At 40.1% G+C, this 12,261-nt stretch overlaps 1 pseudogene; it reads right to left on the bottom strand.

Moving 5' to 3' along the window:
• Nucleotides 1-5,783: 5,783 nt before the first annotated feature.
• Nucleotides 5,784-7,090, bottom strand: LOC142447028 (cysteine and histidine-rich domain-containing protein 1-like; annotated as a pseudogene).
• Between the last annotated feature and the right edge of the window lie 5,171 nt (nt 7,091-12,261).

Raw genomic sequence — 12,261 nt, 5'->3', positions numbered from 1 at the left:
GATTGGGTGCAAGTTGACAGAGCATCCACGTTACATTCAACAATTCATATACTCTTGTATTCTGTCTCATCCAGTTCATAGCAATTCCCTCAATATACTTATGCCACTTGCTCCCTGTGTTTAGTGTCTCCATTCTGTTTTCTTATCCCTCTGAACTTTGCCCTTTGGTAACTGCTGCTCTTTGGATCTTAAATGAGGCCTCACCAGAGATTTTGTTCCCTTATCACTGCTATGGAGTCCTTCCTCACCCTTTCAGGGCAGCCGTCTGTGTTTAATACTCACGGTCCATGTTTAATCTATAGAGAGCCCTTACAATGTAAGTAGAGCTTTGCTTCTGACTTCACTTGTATTTCTTGGGTTTAATAAGACTTTTTCTCTTTTAAAATAAGTAGAGATTATATATGAGACCTATTCATTCATCTGGTGGTAGTAGTTATTGGGTACCAAGTCAGTTCCAGCATTGGGATTCTATGTCCAACAGAACAAAACAGTGCCTGGCCTTGCACCATCCCTACAATTGTTTTTATGTCTGAGCCCATTGTCACAGCCAATGTGTCAACAGAGCATGATGCTCTTCTCCAAGGACTAGTTCTCCCAGGACAACATGTTCAAAGTATGTGAGACAAAGTCTCCTTGCTTCCAGCAAGCATTCTGTCTGTACTTCTTCCAAGACAATTGCTTTTCTAATTCTCGGTTGTTGCACGTTTCGTTAGACTATTTTACTTTGTCTTCTTGAGTTGCCCTTTGACATTTTCTATTTAGCTCTTGGACTTTATCATTTTGCCCACTTGCTTAGCTATTCTATCTTTAAGAGCAAATTTCAGAGTCCCTTCTGACATCCACTTTGATCTTTTGTTCTTTCATGTCTTTTTAATGGCCTTTTGCTGTCTTCATGAATGATGTCCTTAATCCTCCCACAGTTCATCAGGTCTTCTGTCGTTAGTGGTCACTGCAGCAAATCTGTTCTTGAAATCTCCTTGTAATCTAGGTGGGATAGATTCAAGGTTATAGTTTGGCTCTCATGGACTTGCTTAATTTTCCTCAGTTTTAACCTAAACCTACGTATGAGCTTTGGTGGTCTGTCCCACAGTCAGTTTTTGGTGGCCTAATTTAAGCTGCTAATATTGAGCTGCCTCCTCATGTATTCTCACAGACGTGGTCAAGTTGATTTCTGTGTATTCCCTCTGAAGCCCATGGGTATAGTTGCCTTTTGCGTTTTTGAAAAATGGTGTTTGGTATGAACAAGTCGTTGGTCTTGTAAAATTCTATCATGCGATCTTCATTTCTATCAACAAGACCATGTTTTCCAACTACGGTTCCTTTCTCTTTGTTTCCAATATTTGCATTCCAATCGGCAATAATTGTCAGCACATCGTGCTTGCATGTTTGAACACTTTCAGACTTAAGACGCTGGTAGTATTCTTCAATTTCTTCACCACTGTGTTTAGTGGTTTGTGCATAAATTTGAGTAACAGTTGAATTGATTGGATTTCCTTGAGGGTGGATAGATATACTATCACAGACAGCATTGTACTTCAAGATAGATCTTGAAATGTCCTTGTTGACGATGAATGCAAAGGCATTCATCTGGGTTGTGTTAATCCCAGTGTAGTAAGTCAGATAATTATCCGGTTCAAAATGGCAAGTACCCGTCTACAGCTCACTAACGGCCAGGATATCCACCTTTATGCATTCCATTTTTATAACTTTCCGTTTTCCTAGATTCATACTTTGTACATTTCAAGTCCTTAGTCATAGATTTCTGCAGCCGGGATTCTTCTCATTTTGGGTTGTAGCCCGGCAGCAAATGAGGTCTTGACGTCTTTGCTCCCCCAAGGTGGACTCCATTCTGTCCTTGTGGCTGATTCTTCTTTGAGAAGGCAGCTCATCCTCAGTCCTGTTTTGAGTGCCTTCTCATCTGAAGAGCTCATCTTCTGGCACAATTTCTGGCAAGGTTCTGTTTCTGTTCAGTAGGCCTCCTGTATCTGATAACGTTTAAATGCTATCCATAGAGATTTCAGTCTTAGTCTGGAAGTTCTGCTGAAACCTGGTCACTTTGGCTGCCCATGCTGCTATTTGAAATACCAGTGACATAGCGTCCAGTGTCACAGCAACACACAAGCCACCACGGTGCCACAAACTGACAGACAAGTTGTGGATTCATTTGGTTCATATAGTTTTAGTAATTAATTCATATTTACCCATTGAGTTATATCTTCTATTTATTGATTATTAAAGGAATTTGATAAAACAAACACTGTCAGTAAAATAAAAACTGAAAACAATTTTAAATGTTGCTATAGTACTAAGTTTCCAAAGTGGAATGCTAGGTTATATGTAAATGATTTGAAGCCCTAGTCTTTATACCCAGGGTTGCCCCGAGTCAGAAGTGGTGACCCAGGCTCCTTGCTATAGACTCCTGAGACTTTAGACTGTGTTTTTCTGGGTGTACAACATTGTTCATAGGCCACACCAGAAGACTCCAATTTGGAAACCCTATTAAGCAAACTGGATTTTAAGCACACCTGTAACAGATGAAAAGAACTGAACTGCTCCCTTGGACTTAAGGCTGCAACACCCTGGTTTGAGAAGTCGTTGGACTTCGGTTCAAATCTCTTGCTTTGAGGGGGTCTAATGAAAGACAACTCAAGACGACCATCTATTTGCTATTTTCACACTCTCTTTGGTTTGTGTATGGCCTGTCTAGCCCAGCAGGCATACTTCTGCCTTTATGAATGAGTGCTATTGAAAGTTTTGCCCTATCTCCAACCCTCATTTTTTACACAGTGTCCAATCACTTAAGTTTTTAATCCATACAATTCAACAATCCAAGTATTTTAGTCTAGAAATTGTCCCTATACATTTATACTTCCTTTTCCTAAACAGTATTTTAAATTCTATACCATTGGCTAAATCAGTAATACTAGCAATAGAACTACCACATGGCCTGTGGAGATGATTTATGTTTCCCAATAAAATAATAATAAACCATAGGTAAGTGAATGGATTTTGAGCTTCCTTTAATTATAGCCCCAATCTAAATATAATTAATTCTTTTGATATGACCCTACTTGATACTTACTCTCATGAAGAAATCACTGGAGATATACGTGCTATATCAAAGTGGGGTGAAGAAAAATGGTGCTCAGCTATGAGAAAGAACAGTGTCCGGAGTTTTAAATGCTTGCCTTAAAACAGGCCATCTAAGTGAGATGGCAGGTAACTCCACACAGAAGAAGCATACCAACCAGTGTGATCCAAGGACTGGGAATAGTTAAGCCCAAGCCCAGAGGGGCGAATGATAGGGAAGCCTAAATTCGGAGCACCTGGTTTGCAGAGATCTATGATGCCAATGGAAGCCAAATTCATTCGCAGGGTTCCCACTTGGATTATGCCTCTGGTGACTCCCCTCTGACCACTGACCGGGATGTGATTAGCTTTGCTGTCGGAGTGCTTGGGGAGTGGGTTCATGCAGATGTAGTTAGGATAAAGAACTGGGGTGTAAAGTGGTTATTCACTGGGCGTCCATATGCAAGGTCAGCAGTTTGAAATCATCGATTTCTGTGGGAGAAAGGCGGGGCTTTCTAGTCTGTAAAAAGTCACAGGTGCAGTTCCACCCTGCCCTCTAGGGTCACTATTGAGTCAGCATCAACTCAATGGCAGTGAGTTTGGGTTTGGGTTTGGATTTGAAGGTATGTTAAAATTTAACACCTTACTATTTGTTCCCATTTGCTCTAGTTTTTAATATTTTTTGCTTTCTTTTTGATTGAAGTTTTTCTGATATACATATATGTTGTGTATGTGTGTGTTTTCAGTATGTCTTTCTGCATGTGAGATCCAGGATAAGAAAATCTAGAGACAGTAGCTAGACTATGGATTAATAGTTTCTTAGGTTATGGCAGGAGAGGTTGGGGGTGCGAAACGGGGAGCTAACATTAATGAGCACAAGAAAAAAGAAAATGTTCTAAAACTGGTGATTGTGGATTATATGTCAATAAAACTGTTTTTTTAAGAAAAGAACATTGACAAAAAGGAGAACTCTTCAAATTTAATTATGATGACTTTGAATTGAATTTTCAGTGCATACGTACATAATATAAAAACAGAACTATAGCATCAGAATAGCTGCGCCGCAATATTATTCAGAGATAAGTTAGTATGCTACTTCCCCAGATTCTGTGGCATTCTGTTGGAACTTTTTGTGTGTGTAGACAGTAAAAGCGGAATCTTATTTCTGTGTGCGTGTGTGTAGGCCTCTTGAATCCATTATGTGTGTGGATTTTTTCCCTCCATCGGTCAACATAACCTAGTTCCCCTCATTAGGTGCCTAAAGATACCCCATTCCATTCCACAAGACAGTCTCCTGCCTAATGACCCTCAGCGGTACTAGATCTGTGGGCTGGGACGTTCACTGCTCTGTTAAACGCCTTGGCTCGGGGCTCTGTTGCTGCTCCTCTCGGGTCAAAACTGTCTTCTGGAGAAAGGAGGTTCAGCACACAGGGAATTTGGGGACCCAAAGGATGTACTCCTCTTCGGGCTCTCTCATCTCTCTGAGAGGGCAATGCCTCCTTCCTGCTTCAGAGATGGCTCAGTCACACCCCGCTGTGTGGCAATCACAATGAACCCAGGTAACAGTCACTCACAGCTGAATCATAGAATCCAATCAGTTTCTTGCCCTACTTTCTTACCCAGACCCATCAGGAGAAAAAAAAAGTCTTTTGATAAAAGTAACAAAGGCTATGGCTAGAAAAGCCGTATTGAATAAGTCACTTCACTGCAATGTCAAACACCAAACTGTGTATTAAGATGCCTGTCGTTTAGGTAGTTCTTGTACTAGAATAAAAATAGACCAGTAAGACAGACAGAAATGGAGAACGAGATTTTGCTGGATAGGAGAAATTACAACTCACTAAAGGCAAATTGGTATACTCAAATAATTGATGAATAGTATGGAGCCCTGGTGGCGGTGTGGGTAATCACTGGGCTGCGATCCACATGGTCAGCAGTTCAAAACCACCAACAGCTCCAAGAGAGAAAGACTGAACTTTCTACTCTGGTAAACAGTCACACACATATACACACACATAAACAGTCTCGGAAACCCACAGGTCCTCCGCTATGAGTCAGCATTGACTCAAGGGCTGTGCGAGAGATATGATAGTTGATATAAATTAAATGGGATTGTAGTACTGATTTGATTCATTATACAACTTACGTAGGTATTAGAGATTTGACAGTTCTAATGATTTGGGAAAGTTCTTATAAGATGTTTAAAATTCAAAATACATAGTTATGAATAATATACAATATAATACCAATTTCATGCCTCCAGATATAATCAGAAGTCAGAAAGAAATGTCTCAAAACTTTAACAGTGTTTATATCTGTATGATAAATTAAAGAATATGTATATATATTTGAGGAGGAGTCAAAAACCTGGGCATCAAGCCCATCAGCTTTGCTCACCAACTTAGTGACCCAGGATAAATTTCTCTTCTGAGTCTGATTTTCTCACTTAGCAAGCAACAATAAAATTATGATATATAATTATTTAATATCAAATTAAACAAACGAGCCTTGACTATAGTAGCCCAAAAGCAGAACTTTTCTCCAAAGCAACAAAATTTGACTAACTTTTGGATGTATTTTTCTGGTTTTCCCCTTTACATGATATGCACAAGAGTTTGCAAAGGCTGTGTACCCTAGATTGCAACTGTGCTTTCAAAGCTAAGGGGAAAATGGACTGGAATTTCTTTTCTTTTTTTTTTTTGTTGAACAAAAGTAAATGTTTAATCTTTCTTTGCTTATACTAACAAGTACTGTAACTGTTTATTAGCTGTTTTCTAGCTTCTTCAAGTATAGGACATACTATGTTTTTCTTACTGAAGAGAAATAAACAATGGGCCTCATGTAACTCAAAAAGACGACATTGGGGAACACAAAAAGATAATGACTTTGTTTTTTAAGAACCTACTTTTGTCGACCCTGAAATACCAGCCTTTGAACCAAACAAAACAAGATTACAGCAGCAAGCCTTCGCGTCAGTACACTTCCTAGTGGCATTCTGAAACAGGTAAGAGTTGGTTATTGTTCACCCCTACTCCCCTCCACTCAGTCTGTTACAGCTTCCTTTTGCTTTTCTGGCTTTTTAGCTGCAGGTAGTTCAAGGCTTGCCCACTGCATAGGCTCAGCTTTTCTCATGGCGATCTCAATTTTTGTTGCAGTCATAGCTACATAGCTTCGCTTTACGTCAATCACGCCCCATAATTTCACATTTTGATGGAATTCCTTCTCTCCTTCAAATACAATGAGGACATTTAACAATGTACTATTTGCTTCTACTCGACTAAGTTCTGGAAGTGAATTTTTAGCATAGATTGAAATGGTGACTTCACCTCCCGTCTGATGCCAGTCATGCCTACATGGAACAACTTTCCCCCCAGCATCTCTTTTAGTCCACATGTGTTTCCCTGTGGTACAGCCTTCTTGGGCTAAAAATGTGTTAAAGTCAGAAGTTTTTTTTCCTACAACAGCTCCAGTATTTCATCCCTTCATGGAAAATAGGTACCCCAGAATGATATACACAGACTTCTTCTAGACTTTCTACGCCCTGATAGGTCTCCATTTTTACATGAGGTCCCAATCTAATCTCATCACTTTCTTCCTGCTTGTCTTCTTTTTCTGACGATAGTTTAAGTTTATCAAGTGCTTGTTTAAGGGAAGCAGATATTTATAATTCCAAATTTGTCATGGGCTCATCTGGGCTTGGCCTTTTAATTGCTTAGGAGCTTGTATGATGCGTTCCTCAAATTTCGGCTTCGATTCACATAGTTCCTTCTTCTCGGAAATCTTGACTTCAGGTTTGACCGGCTCGGTGGCTTCTCGCTATTATGCCTACCTTTTGTACAACCTACAATGCTTAAGAAATCAGAAAAATCTGTCGTTCTTCTCTTACAGCAGGACCACCCCTTTAAGGCATCATGAAAGACTGGAGCGCCTGGCTGGTATGTGCAAGCATCGTTGGCGTTGGTGTCCGGGTCGCAGCGCTGGCCACAGCCGCGGTTGTAGCACAGCAAGGCCATGTCTCTCCCCGCGGAGGGCGGAAGGTCCGGGTGCGGGGACGACCGGAGGGCGTCCGTCTAAAGGTCCTGGCACCGGTCTGACCGCTGGGGCGGCTGCCGGCTTCCGGAAACGGTACCTGGAATTTCTTTTTTAAACAAATGTTATTTTATATCTTTTTATTTCCCTTGTTTAGAAAACCTTGACTTTTAGCTTAGTTAAATTTACTCATTCAGGCAGAAACTATTGATTGTTTTCTATGGGCGAAGACGAGGTGGAAAGTAAGAATATATCAGATAGAATTGCTATCCTATAAGAAAACTCACCTCATATAAGCAACAGATACACAAGTGTGTTAGGCTGTATAGGAAGTATTACAGTTCAGAAATTGCTTTTGTCTGGAAAATTAAAGAAGGATTCATGACCAAAGTTGGCATTTGAGGTGAAATTTAATGTATCATATAAATGTTAAAATATTCCAAGAAGAAAGCAGGAGTTGAATATTTTGATGTTTAAAATTTAACTTTTTATCAAGTAAAATTACAGTCTATAAAAATTTATAAGCGCTTTTAATATTGTATAAATGACTCTAAAATTAATGAATGAGTCACAGTTCAACATTTTCTTTGGGTATAGTAGTTTCTCTGTACTTGACAATGACAAGCTTACACATTTTTCCTGGGGAAAGTTTGTAATGTTCATTACATTTTCAAAGTTTCCAAAAGTTAACTTATGTTAACCACTTGAAAGCTGGTGTGTTCTAATTGACAAACAGACCAGCAAAGACGTTTCTGTTCTATACATTGAAAAGAACATTCGTTTCCTTATAATTTGTCCATCCCAAACAGTTACTATGTACATATACATACTCACGTATGTATGTATTTTATTTTTTCCCTCCGTGTTGCTGTTGGGTGCTAGGGTCAGTGCTGATTCATAGCCACTCTATGTACAAAAGGATGAAACTCTGCCTACTTGCTCGCCTGAGCACAACCAGGGCTCTGTTTGAGTCCATTACTTAGAACTGTGTCAGTCCATTTCATACAATTAACGAGAAAACCCATAGTGCGGTGATGGCTTTAAAGGTAAATATATCAGAGACAAAGAAATGTCCATATGGGTTTACAAAAAGAAAAACCCCAATAAAAATTACTAAAAATTTCCAGAGATTTCCTGTAAGCATCTGGAGCTAAAATAAGAAGGCCATGGTTTGGGTTTACAACCTGGTCTCCTCTTCATTTTCCACAGTTGATGAATTAAATAACAATGGGTTAAATTAGCTGCCTGGATGTTGAAAAACGGTTTGCATTCCAATGTTAGCCTAACCCGTGGTAATTCAAACCCACTGAGCTGGCTGAAGAAAAAGATCTGTTGTCCCACTTCCCTCAAGATTACAACCCATTGGAGCACTTCTACCCATAACATGAGCTGGAATCGACTTCACAGCAATGCACTTGGGTTTTTTTGGTCTGTTTCTTTCAGTGTCAAATTAGCAAATATTTGTAGTGTTTATTATAAGCAAGGCATGGTAATTATTTGACATTTTTATCACAAGGAGATTAAACAGTTAAGATCCTAAAGTATGAAAAGCTTATCAGGTTAAAATGTTTAATATTTTTAAGCAATCAAAAGACTGGCATACCATGTCTAAAAGATTTCAGAGAAATGAGAAATAGTTCAGGGTAGGCTCACTTTGGCAGACTTCTGAATTTCCAATTTCAAATGGCTGAGATGTGGCGCATCAGAATGCTGCTGAGGATAATGTTCTGGCTGAAGGGAAGCGTGTGAGGACACACACAAAGTGAAGAACACAGAAGGCACGTTTGAAGGTCAAGTCCCCGTGTGCCTAGGGAAATCCTTCGGGAGTTCCCAGGAGATGACAGTGAGCTGAAACCTTTGGAATACATTTCTGGAAGTCTCAGAAATCTAAATAGCTTTGACTTTTCCTTTCAGTGTTATGGCATTGATGTGGCTTTTGATAACGGTGGTAATTTGTTTAAAGTAGCATTTTCACAAGATTAATCTGAAAGACAGTATGTAAAATTCAAGAAAGTCATTTAGAAGTCTTGGAGCTGTCTCGTTAGAATGAGATAAAGGTGAAATGAATGTTACAGTTTGCCTCACACATGCCACAGAAACTACCAAGGTCAAGACAAAGGACCAATGGGGACGCGTTATAGGGCTCCTTGGAGACACTTCACGGTGCTTCTCTTTGATGCATGCAATGCTCTTTGCCTAGACAGAGAAATGGAGTCAGCTTCTGTGGTCCTGTGCTATATGAGTATGTGTAAGTAGAAAGTAAGTGGTTTGGGTCATTTATATTTTCCCCCTCTTTATCATTGTGGTAGTTAAAACGGATCCACTTAGAATGTGAGAGAGAATCCTTAAACTTTTGACCTTAACACAGCTGTAAGGAGTCAACTTTGGGACAGAAAAGGGATCTTCTCTTTTCTGAGTCAAACACACCCAGAGGCTCTTGATCTCTTTGGTATCTTTCCACATGGCTTTCAAATATCACAATCTCTAATAGTAAAAAGGACATTTCCCCCTGTTTGATTTATTGGTATGTCTAGGCTCAAGAATCATGATCTAAGATTTATCTCTATGAAATATGTAGTGGCCAAATATCTCACCTCACTAATGCATTTCATCAATCTTAACTTTCAAATTGGTAATAAACGTTAAAATATATTTTAATGATAGATAGTAAGACATTCCGACTTTCCTGTTAGTTACCTCACATGAGCTGAATATCAAGGCCTTGCTCATCATTTATATAATGATCATATTTTATTACAGTTACTATCATTTAATGAAACTCAAAATTAGACTGCCACTGGATGTGCACTGCATAAGTTAGCAGTTGAATAGAGTTGTGTGCGTTTTAAGCTTTTAAACAAAAGAAGAGTAGCATTAAAACAAATGGAAACGACTTCACTTTTTCGTTAAAATTATCATGGGCGTCTAGTCTTTGGACTCAGATCAAGTGCCGGATAAGGCAGCCTGCACCAGCAGCCTCTCCTCACAGCCTCACAGATGTGGCTACTACTCTCTGGAAGAAGGTTTTTCTCCTCCCTCTTCTTTGGCCGCTCTTTTCATTCGTCTTGCCTCCAAGCTGCTCGGTGCCATGGAGTCAGTTCTGACATACAGTGATGCTGTGCCCGGTCCTGTGCCACCCTCACTGTGTGTGAGCCTGTTGGTGGAGCCTCTGTGTCAATCTGTCTCACCGAGGAACATCCCTCAGCTTTACCAAGTATGATGTTCTTTTCCAGGGGTTGCTTTCTCCTGATGCACGGAAGTCTCGCCATCCTTGCTTCTAAGGAGCATTCTGGCTGTACTTCCTATGAGCCAGCTTCTGTTGTTGTTGTGGAATTCCACAGTACCTTAAATATTATTCACCAACACTGTAATTCCAGTGGAGTGAGAAAGGAAGTCTCACTGTCTCTGTCCGTGGATGACTTCCAGCTGTCCGGGTCTGACGAACGCTGAAGGCTGACTGGGCCGTGCCTGGTCTCAGGGCATTTTGGAAGGTCTTTGCACTGTCATGTGTGATGAATTCTCTTCCTGGTTTGCCAGTGGTCTTTTAGCTCTGGTTTTCTGTCAGGATGCCAGGCGGGTTCTGTTTCCCATTTGGACCTACATTCGATCCATGGACATTACTCATGAATCCTTTGCCTCATTAAGCTGTAGGAGTGCGGACCAATCCAACAAAACTCTCTCTTTTTACCTCACATTTGTGGAATCCAATCAGCCACATAAGTTGGCACTAAGTAGCAACCACATGGAAGAGTGTGGCGAACAAACAGGATACATTTTGAGAACAATAATGCTTAAATGCAAAATATATAATGTCAGCGATAATTTGAATGAATACTTCTCCCTCTTGGATATGTGTTGTCAGAAATTATAACATGAAACCCTGGAAATATGACTTTGAGTGTGCAATGACTGCCATTACTCTGACATGCAGAAGCACCCAGCCTTGCTCACTGGGGGCGAGGAGAAATCAGGACCGAAGAAGTAAATGCATCACAAGTACTGAAAGTGAACACTTTTAAACATTTTAATAAGTGATGAGCTCTTTTTCTTATGAAGTGGCATTTCATGGATATAAAGAGTAATAAAATTTCAAGTTCTTCAACTAAACTTTCCATTTACCATAGAATTCTGTGTTCAAGTATACATTTGCATTCAAGTATTTCTGCTGTTTTTGAAGAGAGTGGGAGGTCGAACCCAACAAATCCATTTTAAGTGATGGGAATTAAGAAAAACATTTTTCTCAGGATAAAACTTGAATTCTGTTATTAAATCACAGCAGAATGAGCCTTGTCAGTGTGGAGTCCAGTTTAAATCATTGGCTCATTTGTCTCCTGCCTAGTCTTTGCATCTACCTTTCCTCATTCCCAGAAATAACAATCAATCCTTTATTTGACGGAGGTTTACAAGGTGAGTCAAAAATGACTGCTACCAGGAGTCCAGGTCCAAGCAAAACGTGTTTTACATCTGTCTCTGTCATCAGTGAGTGGCTGCAGTTCATTCAGTAACACACATGTTTTATGATGTTAGGTAACTGTGGTAGTTATATAATCTGTTGCCAATTTGAGACTTAAGGGTAAAGGGGTGGAGTTTAACCTGTCAATCAGGTCTCAGCTTGACTTCATTTGGAGGCGCTAAGGAGATAAAACAGCTCACTGGAGATGGGACCCTCACTCACTCCTTGTAAGACATGTATGTTGAGAAGGCACATGGAGCTACTCTAGAGCCCTGGAGCTGAAGGAGCCACGTGGAGACCTCTGCCAGCGCTGAGATGATATGAGATGAGATCCCTCCTGCCACTGGGTCCACAAGGCTTTCCACCCACTGGCCTGTGATCTTCCTGCACTCAGCATCATTGCATGTGTTTTGTGAGTCTGAAGTGGAATGTATAGATTGGTATCGGACATTTGGGCTAATATCAGACTTGTGAACTTGATCTGGGATGGGATGTTTTCTCAATATTCAATTGCTCTTGTATATAAAGTTCTTTCTTATACACCTATGAGTGTCTATGGATTTGTTTCTCTAGTCTACCTGAACTATCAACACAGGAACCTTCAAAAACAGTGTCTTCTGAGGGGGTGTGCTGGATAAGTTATATTCAAGCTTGAGAGGTCAACTCAGAAGGTTGCGGTGACTGTTTCTTGGAATTCCAAAGCAGTAATC

This window comes from Tenrec ecaudatus, chromosome 4 (assembly GCF_050624435.1).
Source record: "Tenrec ecaudatus isolate mTenEca1 chromosome 4, mTenEca1.hap1, whole genome shotgun sequence".
NCBI classification, from domain to species: Eukaryota; Metazoa; Chordata; class Mammalia; order Afrosoricida; family Tenrecidae; genus Tenrec; species Tenrec ecaudatus.
The sequence above is the reverse complement of the archived record's forward strand: the minus strand, read 5'-3'. Positions and strand labels throughout refer to the sequence as shown.